This window comes from Sardina pilchardus, chromosome 17 (genome assembly GCF_963854185.1).
Source record: "Sardina pilchardus chromosome 17, fSarPil1.1, whole genome shotgun sequence".
Classification (NCBI taxonomy): Eukaryota; Metazoa; Chordata; class Actinopteri; order Clupeiformes; family Clupeidae; genus Sardina; species Sardina pilchardus.
Window position 1 is genome coordinate 1,461,291 of NC_085010.1, and position 11,954 is coordinate 1,473,244.

The window sequence follows — 11,954 nt, forward strand, 5'->3', positions numbered from 1 at the left end:
TGTCCGTTTTGTTTAAACTGAACTGGTATGGGTTGCACTTCCAGTGCAGATGTTGGGGTGGGCTGAAGACTGCAACAGCTTGATTTTGAGTATAACATCATGGTTGCAAAGCTGTAGGTTTATCTTTGATAGGGTGACACTTTTGGCCATTACCATCTTCCCCATCATATTCATTATCATCATCAACTCTTAACACTCTACCCAGATTTGAGACACTGGTCATTGTTGTGCAATAAAAAATAGTTTTAAATATTTAACATACAGTATCAATTTGTGCAGCAATTTGACAATTCTCAGACAGGGGTCTAATCATTCTAGACCCCTTTGTGCAGCAGTCAAGAACACTGGGCCAATAGTGAAAATATTGAATATAAAGTATTGTCATAAGGGACAACATTGGGCAAACACATGGTGAAACGGCAGAGCTCCTCATTCATGGACAATGGAGAAAATTAAATGAGCAACAGCGACTTCTCACGTCTTGAGCCCTTTTCCCCCCTGAACACTGGGAAATCTGGAAAAAAACATTGCATGGTGAAATTTCACCAACTTATCATTATATCATCCTAGGAACATCCAGGCTTTTGTGAGGATGGTATCCAGGATGGTATCAATATCTTAAAGGGCAACTATGCAGGTTTCTTTAAGCTTAATTTACCTTAACTTAACAGCTTTGTAGTCATTGGAATGGTTGTACTGTATGTCTTTTTGTGGGTTGAGTAGTGGCCGTTTTGCTTCCATCTACCATCTGTGAGCGGAAAAAACACCCTTGCAACTTTGGGCTGCTGTGCCGGTGCACTAACAAACAGAAAGTCTCGCAGCTTGCAGCTCGCAGATGTCCGATTGGAGAGTGTTGTAAAATAAACACGCTAAAGCTGTTAGGGGAAGCTCGGCAGGAAAACCTGCAAGTGTAAAACAAGAAAACAGCGAAGAAGTTACCAAACCTGCATAGTTTCTCTTGAAGTCGGTGAAATTGTGGGTTTAAACAGCAAAAATCAATTATTTTTGAGTTCACCATGTGTTGGGTTTTCCCAGATCCCTTTACATTTATGCATTTGTTCTGGAGATGAAGGAATAGCAACAGGCGAAGGCAATCTCCAAAGAGCCATATCTACTGACCAGGTAATGTTTCATAATACTCACAAGATTACACCGGGCACCAACAGTCAAACTGCAAGGCTAATTCTCCGCTTGATGGGCACGGCCAGCTATACGGGGTACTGTCAGCTATAGATGCACAAGTAGAGGACACATGCTACAAAATACATTCTTATAGAATGACCTTCATTCCATCTTAAGAATCACCTTCGGGATTAATTGGACTATGTGAGACAGCTCCATGTTACATTATTAACCTTTACAATGCTTAACAGACACAGGGACCTTCTGGGCTGTACTGTCAAGGCAAATATTTTTTAGGGTATATACAGTATATATATTGTTGTCCAGATTACCAAGAGAAAACTGACCTAATAAGATACTTTGGGATTAGATTCATCATCAAAAGTTGTTTGTTGTATGTAGCGCTCATGTAGCCTGGGTGTTCCCATGCTGCCTTGCGCGCAATTTCATTCATGCTGCTAAGGCAGTCTGGAAACTACCGCCCTAATTTGTGCCTGAGATAGGGGACCAATCACAGAACAGGGGGGAAAGCAAGACAATGATGAGCTATGCACAGATGCATTTGATAGACATCCGTGGCGCCCAATGAACGGATCTGGGCAATTTTTCAAATACTAGAAAATGAACGTTTGGTTGCCAGACCACGTCTCATTTAAGAAGTGGTAGGCGCTAGCCAGATGAATTGAGAAGAGGGCATTACTCTACTCTATTACATCTTATGGATGCCAGTGTTGTCAGAGAGTGCTGAGTGTGTGTGGTTGTACAGCCAGGCACTTCTGTTGAGGCTGATTTTGATAAACATTTTATGATTTGTCAGTGTATATTCTACCTGACTAATGCTCTGTCTGGGTCTTTCATTCATCACTTCTGACTAATCACTGGCCTACTCCTGTCTTTAAAATGTTTTCCATTACTTTCTGGTTGCAGCATTTTGATTAAATTGAAAGACTTCATCGACTTGGTTGGTTTTCTTTGTCTAGCAGAAGCATTCTGTTTCAAGTTGAAGAATTTTTGTTTCACAACAGAACAGGGGAATTATAAAATTCCAGTTTCGAAGAGACGAATGCATGAACTAGGGTTTCAACGTCCTACATTGACAACAGAGATCTAATCTTGGTTATATCGCTCAGATGGTAGAAGGCTGTCTTAGTGATTGCCTTAATGTGTGTTGGTTAACTGTTAACTTAGCCTAGAAATCTAGATGCCCATAGCGGCAGCAAAAATCTAATCATTTAGCGCTATCCTATTGCGTGGAAAGGGAATTTGAAAGTGGTGCTAAATTTCCATAAACTTTGTTCGGTGAACTGGTAAAGCCGTCCGTTTGTAAGCAAAATCAAAAAATACGATCTTTTAGTTTGTTTACCGTTACCTAGCAACCACAACAAGTCATTCAAACATTAGTAGTGTCCCGTATTGATAAAACGGAGCATAGTGCATAAGTTGTTTTTGATTGGGTTGTGAATCCGGGGTCTAAGGTTCGAATCTCAGTTGAAGTGATTTTTTGCATGCCAAAGTACAAACAACTTCTTTTTTCTTAGATGACGTTACCTCGCGGCAAATAAGAGTTTGTGCTTTTTGAACATGTCAAAGATTGACCAGTTTTATTTCAGTTAGGAGTACAGTTAAGTAGAAGTAGGCTTCAGTAGTTGTGAGTAGAAAGATGTCTTGGTGTTTTGAGCCCCCAATGTTGTCTTCAAGGCAGTGCTGCCTGGAAGGCGCTGGGGTTAGGCATGGGTTAAGGTTAGGGTTAGGAGTAGGATTAAGTGCCTTTAAGTCAACAGTGGCAGAGAGTGAGAATCGTGACACACCCCGAGAGTTCCCCGCAGCGCTTTGCAGCTTACATGGTGCCACAAAAAAATAAAAAAATAAATCATAATTTCATAGCTCTCAGTTGTTATTGTGGACTATGCGTGCAATTTAACCAAACAGTAGCCTATAGAAGTAAACCCCCTCTCCTTGGCCCGCTCTCCCTCTCTCTTGTGCACACTCAATGGACACCCGCCCCTCGTTATGCAAATTTAATCCATATAAAACCTATATACCTCCACCACAGATGAGATAACTCACCATCCACCACTCGCAGCAGTCCGCCAAGCAGCAAAAGCTAAGTCTTTCTGCCTCACAACAAAAACCTATGACACAGGCAACTGTATAATAGGCAAGTATGTTGTTAAAAGTATGTTCCCATTATCAACGGTGGAGGATGATTCATTCCAAGCCATTATTGCTGAAATAAAGAGTCAGAATCAGAATCTGCTGCTTTGGCCAGGTTTGTGTAAACAAACAAGGAAATCGACTGGTTAATCGAACAATAGAATCAAAAGAATAGAAATAGATATTGAAGGTTATGTGCAAACACCTGTCTGTTCTACCCATTTCCACTGACTTGTGAAAACAGATAAAAACTTACTTTTATTATAGAGTAATTCGGTTACTAACTCAGTTACTTTTTGGAACACGTAGTGAGTAACTAATCACTTATAACTAATTACAGTAACATTCCCAACACTGCTAATCAGCTAAGAAGTACAGTATGGAGTGATCAATGGCATCGAAGGCTGCACTGAAGTCTAAAAGTACTACAGATGCTTGGCCAGAGTCAGCTGTGAGTAGCAGGTCATTCATTACTCAGGTCAGGGCTGTTTCAATGGAGTGGCAGACTGACATCTCTCAAAGACACTTTGCAGGAGAGATTTTATGTTATAACATTTACATTCATTTAGCAGACACTTTTTATCCAAAGCAATACATATTTCTTTGCTCTGTATTTTACATATTTCTATTATTACAGGGGGCATTGTCCCTGGAGCAATTTGGAGTAATAAATGATGTCTAGGGCTCATAGGGTTAAAGAATTGAAAACACTTGATCATATTATCCATTTATTTAAGACTTTGCAAAGTGCTAGCTTGCTAAGTCTACCGTCCTGTCCAGAGTCTATAGCAACCATCAGAGTCTATAGCAACTTTGCTGAGACTGACAAGATAACAGGGCAATCGTGGTTGAAATACTTCTGAAATGCAAAGAAAACAAAAGTAGTATCTAAAAAGTTTATTTTCACAAAAAGCTTGTTTTCTCAATTTTTTGGTCTAAAGGTGTTTCTATGTTCTATTGCCAAACACTAAAGAACCGAGAAAGACGCAATTGAGCTTTCTGCTTATTCAACTTGACCCATACTTTTAACATTCCCTCCGTTATACTGTAAGTATAGCTCTCCTGTAGTTTACAAAACTGTCTGAATTTCGTAATCATATATTGCCTGATTTGGCTTGGTATAGCTCATCTGAAATCAGCAACACCACTGCCCATATCAGTCAGATGACCCTCAATCTTTGGACTAATCATCTTCAAAGACAGTACTGCATTGTCCTTATGCATCACCCTCACTTTGCTTAGTCACTCATTACTGCTGACACCAGACGGCACTGGACATATGGCTGCTGTATGGTGTCCTCCTCAACTTCATTATTTTTTTCATCTTTCTAGTGTTATTTTCTCACTTTTTAGTGATTAGATATTAGAATAAATCTGTAATCTGCAACGACATCGAGGGACTTTCACTTGTCAAGTTACCAAAGTTGTTACCCAGTTGTTTACCTTGGTTACCTGCAAGGGAAATGAGTTGGAATATTGGTCAGATTGAGGAAAAGACAACATTGTTCTCCCCTTCCTGGATACCTGGATAATAAGCTGGATGATTTGGGAGCCAGACTGATGGGATATCAAGAACTGCAATTTATTTGTTTTATAGTGAGACGTGGCTGGACCCCTTGATTACAGACTCTGTCATTCTACTGGATGGACTCTCCATCCATTAGCAGGACAAAACAACTGAGTTGGGCAAGAACAGAGGAGATGGTCTGGTCAGGTATCCAAGCTAACAAATGTGGTGTGTGGATGTACAAACAGCAGACCTCCAACATCTTACGGCCAAATGCAGGGGAGTTCTCAACAGTCTTTTTCATCACTGTTTACATTCCACCACATGTTAATACCACACAGATGCTGGATAACCTCTATGAAATCATCAATTGGTACAAGACTCTGCATCCGGAGATTGCATTCATCATGGCAGGCGAATTCAATAAAGCCAACCTCAAGAAAGTTCAACCGAAGTACCATCAACATGTGAGCTTTCCAACTTGAGGTGATAACTCCCTGGATCATGCATACATTCCATACAGCCATGTCTACAAAGCACACACCTGCCCAGCCTTTGGAAAAAAATGCATCACTTCCCATCTATAGACAGCTTAAATGTGAGCAGCCTGTGATTTGCTTAGTACAACGCTGGATGGATCAATCAGACACTGCCTTGTGTTACTGTTTCCACACAACAGACGGGGGAGTTTTTTGGACTGCTGCTGATAACATCAACGATTACACTGAGGGGCAGATGTTCACTTCTGTGCCTTCTTGAGGTGTATTTTCTTCGCAACATGCACCTACAAAGCATGGTGTGGTTTCAAAGACAACAGAATTGCTATTCAGGGCATCAGTTTTGTATCTTTGTACTACAGTATATCAAAAGCAAAGAAGGTGAACTATGCAAGGTTTTTTTTTGCTTAATTTGCCTTAACTAATCAGTTTCGGAGTCATTGGAATGGTTATTTGACTTACTTTGGGTTGAATGACGGCTGTCTCGCTTCCCCCTGCCGCCTCTGAGCAGAAAAAACATGCATGCAAGTTTGTGCCACCGGGACAGCATTGACAAGCAGAAAATCTCCAGCTTCACTATCATGCTCATGAAAAGGCAGACTGACCGATTGAGGAGTGTTGTAAAATATCCACACTAAAGCTGGGAAGCTCTACAGAGAAATCTGCAAGTGTAATCGCGAAAGCGAAATCGCCAAACCTGCGTAGTTTCCCTTTGACTTTCACTGGCTTCAATGTCTTTCACTTTCACATCATCCACTTACATTTTCCTACTTGCCTATGCTCACAGATAGTTTATGTATAACTATTGTACTTGCTGCTCTTCATTATCTTACTGCTTGGTGATATTGTATCATGTATTGTATTATTTCAAGAGACTATTGGGCCAATCACATCGTGTATAGAGTCGGTGGGCAGGTTTCATACGTAATGACGACTGACCTGCGACCATAAGTTGTGACCGGTAGGCGTGAATTCCCCATCCTGCTACTTGAATACAAAAAGATGATTGGTTGTAGCGCTATCCTATTGCGTGGAGAGGGAATTTGAAATTTCCCACCCCTCCCATTGAGCCCTGCTTGCCTATGGTGAGTTCCCAGACACTACCTCTTGATGTGGGTCTGGCTCGTCAGGCTAGTTGTTAACCCCATTGAACTGTGGACCCCACACACCCCATAAACACACACAAACCAATCCCCCCATACACACACACCATTTCATCAACCCCCACCCAAACACACAACATACCCCCTACATCCACACACAGACACACACCATTTTATCAGCCTCCTCCCCACACATCATACACAAACACAAGATACCTTTTTAATGACTGCTTTTCATTTATTCTTTAATGTAGAGCTCTTGAGCACAATATATTTCATTACTTATAATTCTGATTAAGAGTACAGTACATGACAATAAAGTCAAGTCAGGTTTATTGATATAGCCCATTTCATGCACAGAACGGTAGCCCAGTGTGCTTCACATGATCATAACAATCACATAAGAAATAAAAATACTTAAAATGACATGTCAGTTGATTTAAAAAGTTAAATTAACTTGAGTAAAATAAATTGGTGTAATATGATATTTTCTTTTCTGGTTCTGGTCAATAGCCTTGCTGCTGAATTCTGCATTGTTTTTAGGGAGACCAGTGAAAAGACCATTACAGTAATCCACGAAAGCATGAATAAGCTTTTTGAGGTCTACCCTTGAAATGTTTTTACCTTTGCTATGGTTTTTAAATGATTAAAAAGCCAATTTTGTGACTGCCTTCATGTGGTTATTGAAGCTCAGGTCGCTGTCAATAGTGTCCTTGCGGTTCTCCATGGCACCTCAACCTTTTGTTCCCAATAGTGTGGCAGTCTGTAGTCTCTGTTCTTTTTTCCCCCAAAAGGAATTACTTCAGTTTTGTCAGTGTTGAGTTTGAGAGGGTTTTTAGACATCCAGTCTTGAACTTGACTGAGGCAGTGGTAAAGGGATTCCAGGGGAGCTAACTCATTGGGAGACAGGGATAGGTATAACTGTGTGTCGTCTGTTTAACTATGGTAACTGATGGAATGGTTTTTTTGTGATTTGGCCAAGTGGGAGCATGTACAGATTAAACAAAAGAGGGCCAAGGATTGAACCCTGAGGGACACCACATGTTACGGATATAGGATCTGAGGGATGATGACCAATAGACACATAAAAACTCCTGGTAAATAGGACTTTAGCCAGCAGATGACTGAATCAAGAAGACCCACACAGCATAAGTCTCTCTAATACACCGATTCGGCGAAATACCAGAAGTAGAGCGGTCGCCCTGTCTGCGGTGTGCGAGAGGCAACTAGGATTTTAATTAGAATGTATTCCTATGGAAATCGCAGTTACACTTTCAACATAAAGTTTGTATATTTAGAGTTCGAATTTCGTCACATAATTTATACCACAGCTACCTCAGAGTTTACCAAAGATAACGACGTTGTCCGGTTTCAATTGAATACATTTTTCTGGATTTGGGGAGGTCTCGTCATGGAGGCTATTTTTTTCCATTGTTTCCATTTATTCCTATGGGAATGTTAGCTTGCGACGAACGTCAACACAGTGATGTGTGTTGACAGTCTATATCCTTGCTGTATCCTATTTTGATATTTCATACTTATTGCTGAAACAAGTATTTAATTCCAACATTAATCATTACATTACTTTTTAATCACTGGGCTGTCCATAATGATTAAATGCTAGTTAGCATGCTATAAGGTCAATTCAGTTCAACGTAGCCAGCAGTGTTTACATCTCCTTTCCGTTTACAAATATTTCATTATAGTAATTTATGAATTAATATCAGTAACTTAAGATACCCTCGTTAGTAACTGGGGGCCACTGTCTGATCGTGTAAAACCAAGCCTAACTTTATTCATACTGTCACTGCTCTCAGTCACCGGCATTTATTGGCATACAACAACTATGAGAACGCACACCGCAGAAATGGCGCCATCGCAAGATGGCGACATACACAAATCGCTCACCGAATCGGTGTATAGTATGCTGTGGTCAACAGTGTTGAATGCTGCGGTTGAGGTCCAACAGCATGAGAACAGTGCTTTTTCCAGCATCATTGTTTAGCCGAATGTCAATGACTACTTTTCCCGGAGCAGTTTCAGTGCTATGGTATTCTCTAAAACCTGACTGGTAGAGATCAAGACAGGAGGTTGAAGTCAGGAAGACAGACACTTTATTAAAAACATTTTTTCGATTGTTTTGCTGATGAAAGATAGATTAGAAATGGGCTGGTAGTTGTTGAGCACAGACCCATCCAGGTTGCTCTTTTAAAGTAGAGGCTTTACAACGGCCATTTTGAGGGACTTGGGAAATGTGCCGGTCAGTAAGGAAGTATTAATTATTAAAAGCATATCAGTAGCTACTAGATGAATCACAGACTTGAAAAAGTTCATGGGCAAAATATCCAGCTCAGATGTAGATGAACTTAGACTATTTACAGTCTTTTCAAGAGTGTCAAAGTCAACAGGGCTGAAATTTGACAGAGTGCTGAGCTCGATCATCTCTCAGAATAGTTGGTGGTTCAAAATGAGAGATGCTATGTGACATACAGTAGATGGGATGTGATGTCTTATGTTCTCAACTTTGCTCTTAAAGAAAGAGGCAAATTCATTGCACTTAGCAACCGAGAGAAGCTCAGGTGCCAGATGAGAGGAGGGATTTGTAAGCTTCTCAATAGTGGAGAATAGCGTCCAACTGTTAATTGCTTTACTGTTGATGATGGTAGAGAAATAAGACCATCTCGCTTTACAAATTACAGAGTTGTATTTGTAAAGTGTCTCTAGATGTTCCATACGTTTTCTTTTATTTAATTTTCGTCACATACTCTTTATTTTTACACCGGCAAACAATGTGGCCTTTCTTTTTGAAATTGTGACACTGATGTTCCTTATAGTGCAGGTAACAGTCACGTTTGTTATGATTTGCTTTGCCACATCGAAAGCGCTTGTTGCACCCTTGTAGTGGTGGAAACGACACAGAATGGACTTTCAAAGCTTCACTGATTAGTTTACACGGGGCCTTGCATGTTTGTGTTGACGAAAACGGAATGTTTATTTCACAACTTTTGCTAAATACTCTCAGACAGATCAAGGAATTTACTGCCCTGTTAGGTCGGCTAGGCTAGCAGCACACGCTGGAGACATGCAAATACAAATGAACTTGTGGTAACCACGCAACCACTGTGTTTATGCTGCAGGAGTTGAAATCACACCAGACATTGCACTCATGATCAATGATTTACATGATTTTATGGTTTCTGATTGGATAGACTGACAAACCACACTGTTGTCAAATGTGTGAGATCAGTAGAAGGATGTTTATCATTGTTATCACTGAAAAACAAGATCATTAAAAGAAGATATATATATATATATATATATATATATATATATATATATACAGTATATATATATATATATATATATATATAGACACACCCCACCAAAAAAAACCCCATCAACTTAACTTTACAGTAGGCTACTCAGATTATTTGTTGACATCAAACCAAGGAACGAGCACAAGTTTACCTGACTGCTGTTCCCACTGTTCATTCACGTGAAGTTTCTTCTTCTGTTTCTTATGCCCTGAATGGTAATTTGGTTTCATGGTCCTCTTAATGTATAAGACACTGTCGTTATATTTAAGGGGAGATGGGGGAAGGGGACTTCATTAATTTGCAGGGCCCTATGCAACATGTGTAGTGTGTGTATAGGGAGAACCGACCCTTCCCCTCATTATCTACCGGCATTAGTGGGTTACTTTTCTTGTCACCAATTTGGAATGGCTCGCCTACAGTTTACTATTATACAAATAAACTTATCTAGCATCAACATGCTGAGCTCTTGGAGTGACAACCGTCCACACTTTGGTACAATTCCACACTGGTTTTATGAACTGATCCACACATCAATACAAATTATTATACGGCTCTTCACAATGCAAGTAGAACGCCCCATTGACTTGAATGGGATTTCCCAACGTTCTACCGGCCATTATTTCTTGATAGAGGACCTCTGAAAAAAATAATGACCGCTGTCAATGGCAACATTCACGTTCTATCTGTGTGGCGAACTATTTCTTTTGTTAGCGGAAGCCACGAAACGGTAGCTAAGTCATTGCTAAAGACACATTGTGGTACGTTTCTTCTCGTTTTGGCAAGTAGCCGTATAATAAGCGGGATAATGTATAGAACGCCGGTCATTATCGGAAAAAAATTCCCTTCAGGACGAAGCAAAACCCCTCCGCTGCGCGTCGGGGTTCAGTTCATCCTGTCGGGAATTATTTTCCTATAATGACCGGCGTTCTATACATTATCCCTTACGTATTATACAACAGTTAGGTCCGGTCGAACGATTTAGCAATATTTGATTGGACGAGACGAGTTCTATCAGTGGTGATATTAACCGATATCACCACTGGTGACTCTTCACAGCTAATAATCACTCCGCAACGTTGATTCTTCGCTTTGATTTAACCAGAGACGGCATTCCATGTTCTTTGACTTAGCAGTTGCATAGCAACCACACGCGTTCTGAGCTAGGCCTACTTCGCATAGCGGAGGAACTGGGCTAAATAAAACGATGGCAAATAATAATTATCCTTCCTAAAAATGCACTCGGGTATCTTTTTTTTGTTGGCAATGGAACTGTTGTATAAAAGCATTATCGCACTCGTGGTCGTGGTGTTGTTGGCCAATATCGCCATGGCTGTGGTTACCTACGGCACTCAGCCTTCGGCTTCGTGCCTGCGGCGAACCACAGCCGTGGCGATATTGGCCAACAACACCACTCCCACTCGTGCGATAATGCTTAAGTATACATACAGACGGCATCTCGTCATAATCGTGGTCACCGCCCCCAGTTACCGTGTTAACCATGGCTGAAACATCCCCCGTGGGGGAAAACATTTGTGTTCTGCTAGCGAGTTAGCCCCATTGACTTTCATGTGTGATGTTAGCATGTTTTCCCCCACAGAGGGGGCGGCAACCTTCTAACCGTCTGTATCTATAGCATCACCTACTGGTGTGGTGTTATAAACCATAGTTGCAAATTACTGAATCGTTTCTTCCTTGGGTCATTTAAGACCTTTCCTGAAAATTGAATTGAAGTCCATCCATAACTTTTTGAGTTATCTTGTGAATAAACAAACAGACAAACAAACAAACAAACAAACAAACCAACAAACAGAAAGACAAACAAACCCTGACAAAAACATGACCTCCTTGGCGGAGGTAGGAAAATGAAGAGAGATCCGAGGCACTGAAGAAAGATTGCATATAATGTACTACTTTGACTAGTTAAACATGCTCAGCGTTTCTGCCTAACCCTGGCCTTCATCAGAGCAGTGGCATTGTTACCAAAATGGTTGAAACACTAGCAGTTCAGTCTGAATTACTGTAATAGTGATTCATAACAACATTTAAGGTTTGAGTTTTTTAGTAAATGTTTTAATTTTCATTTAAATGTTTTTGTTTGTTTGTTTGTTTGTTTGTTTGACTGTTGGGATTTACATAGGCTATGCATAGTCCAGTATGTGTTTGTATGTTACATTATGTTGCACTTGATCTATCTATCTATCTATCTATCTATCTATCTATCTAAAAATGTCCTTTTCATCCTTCTCTCCAACAG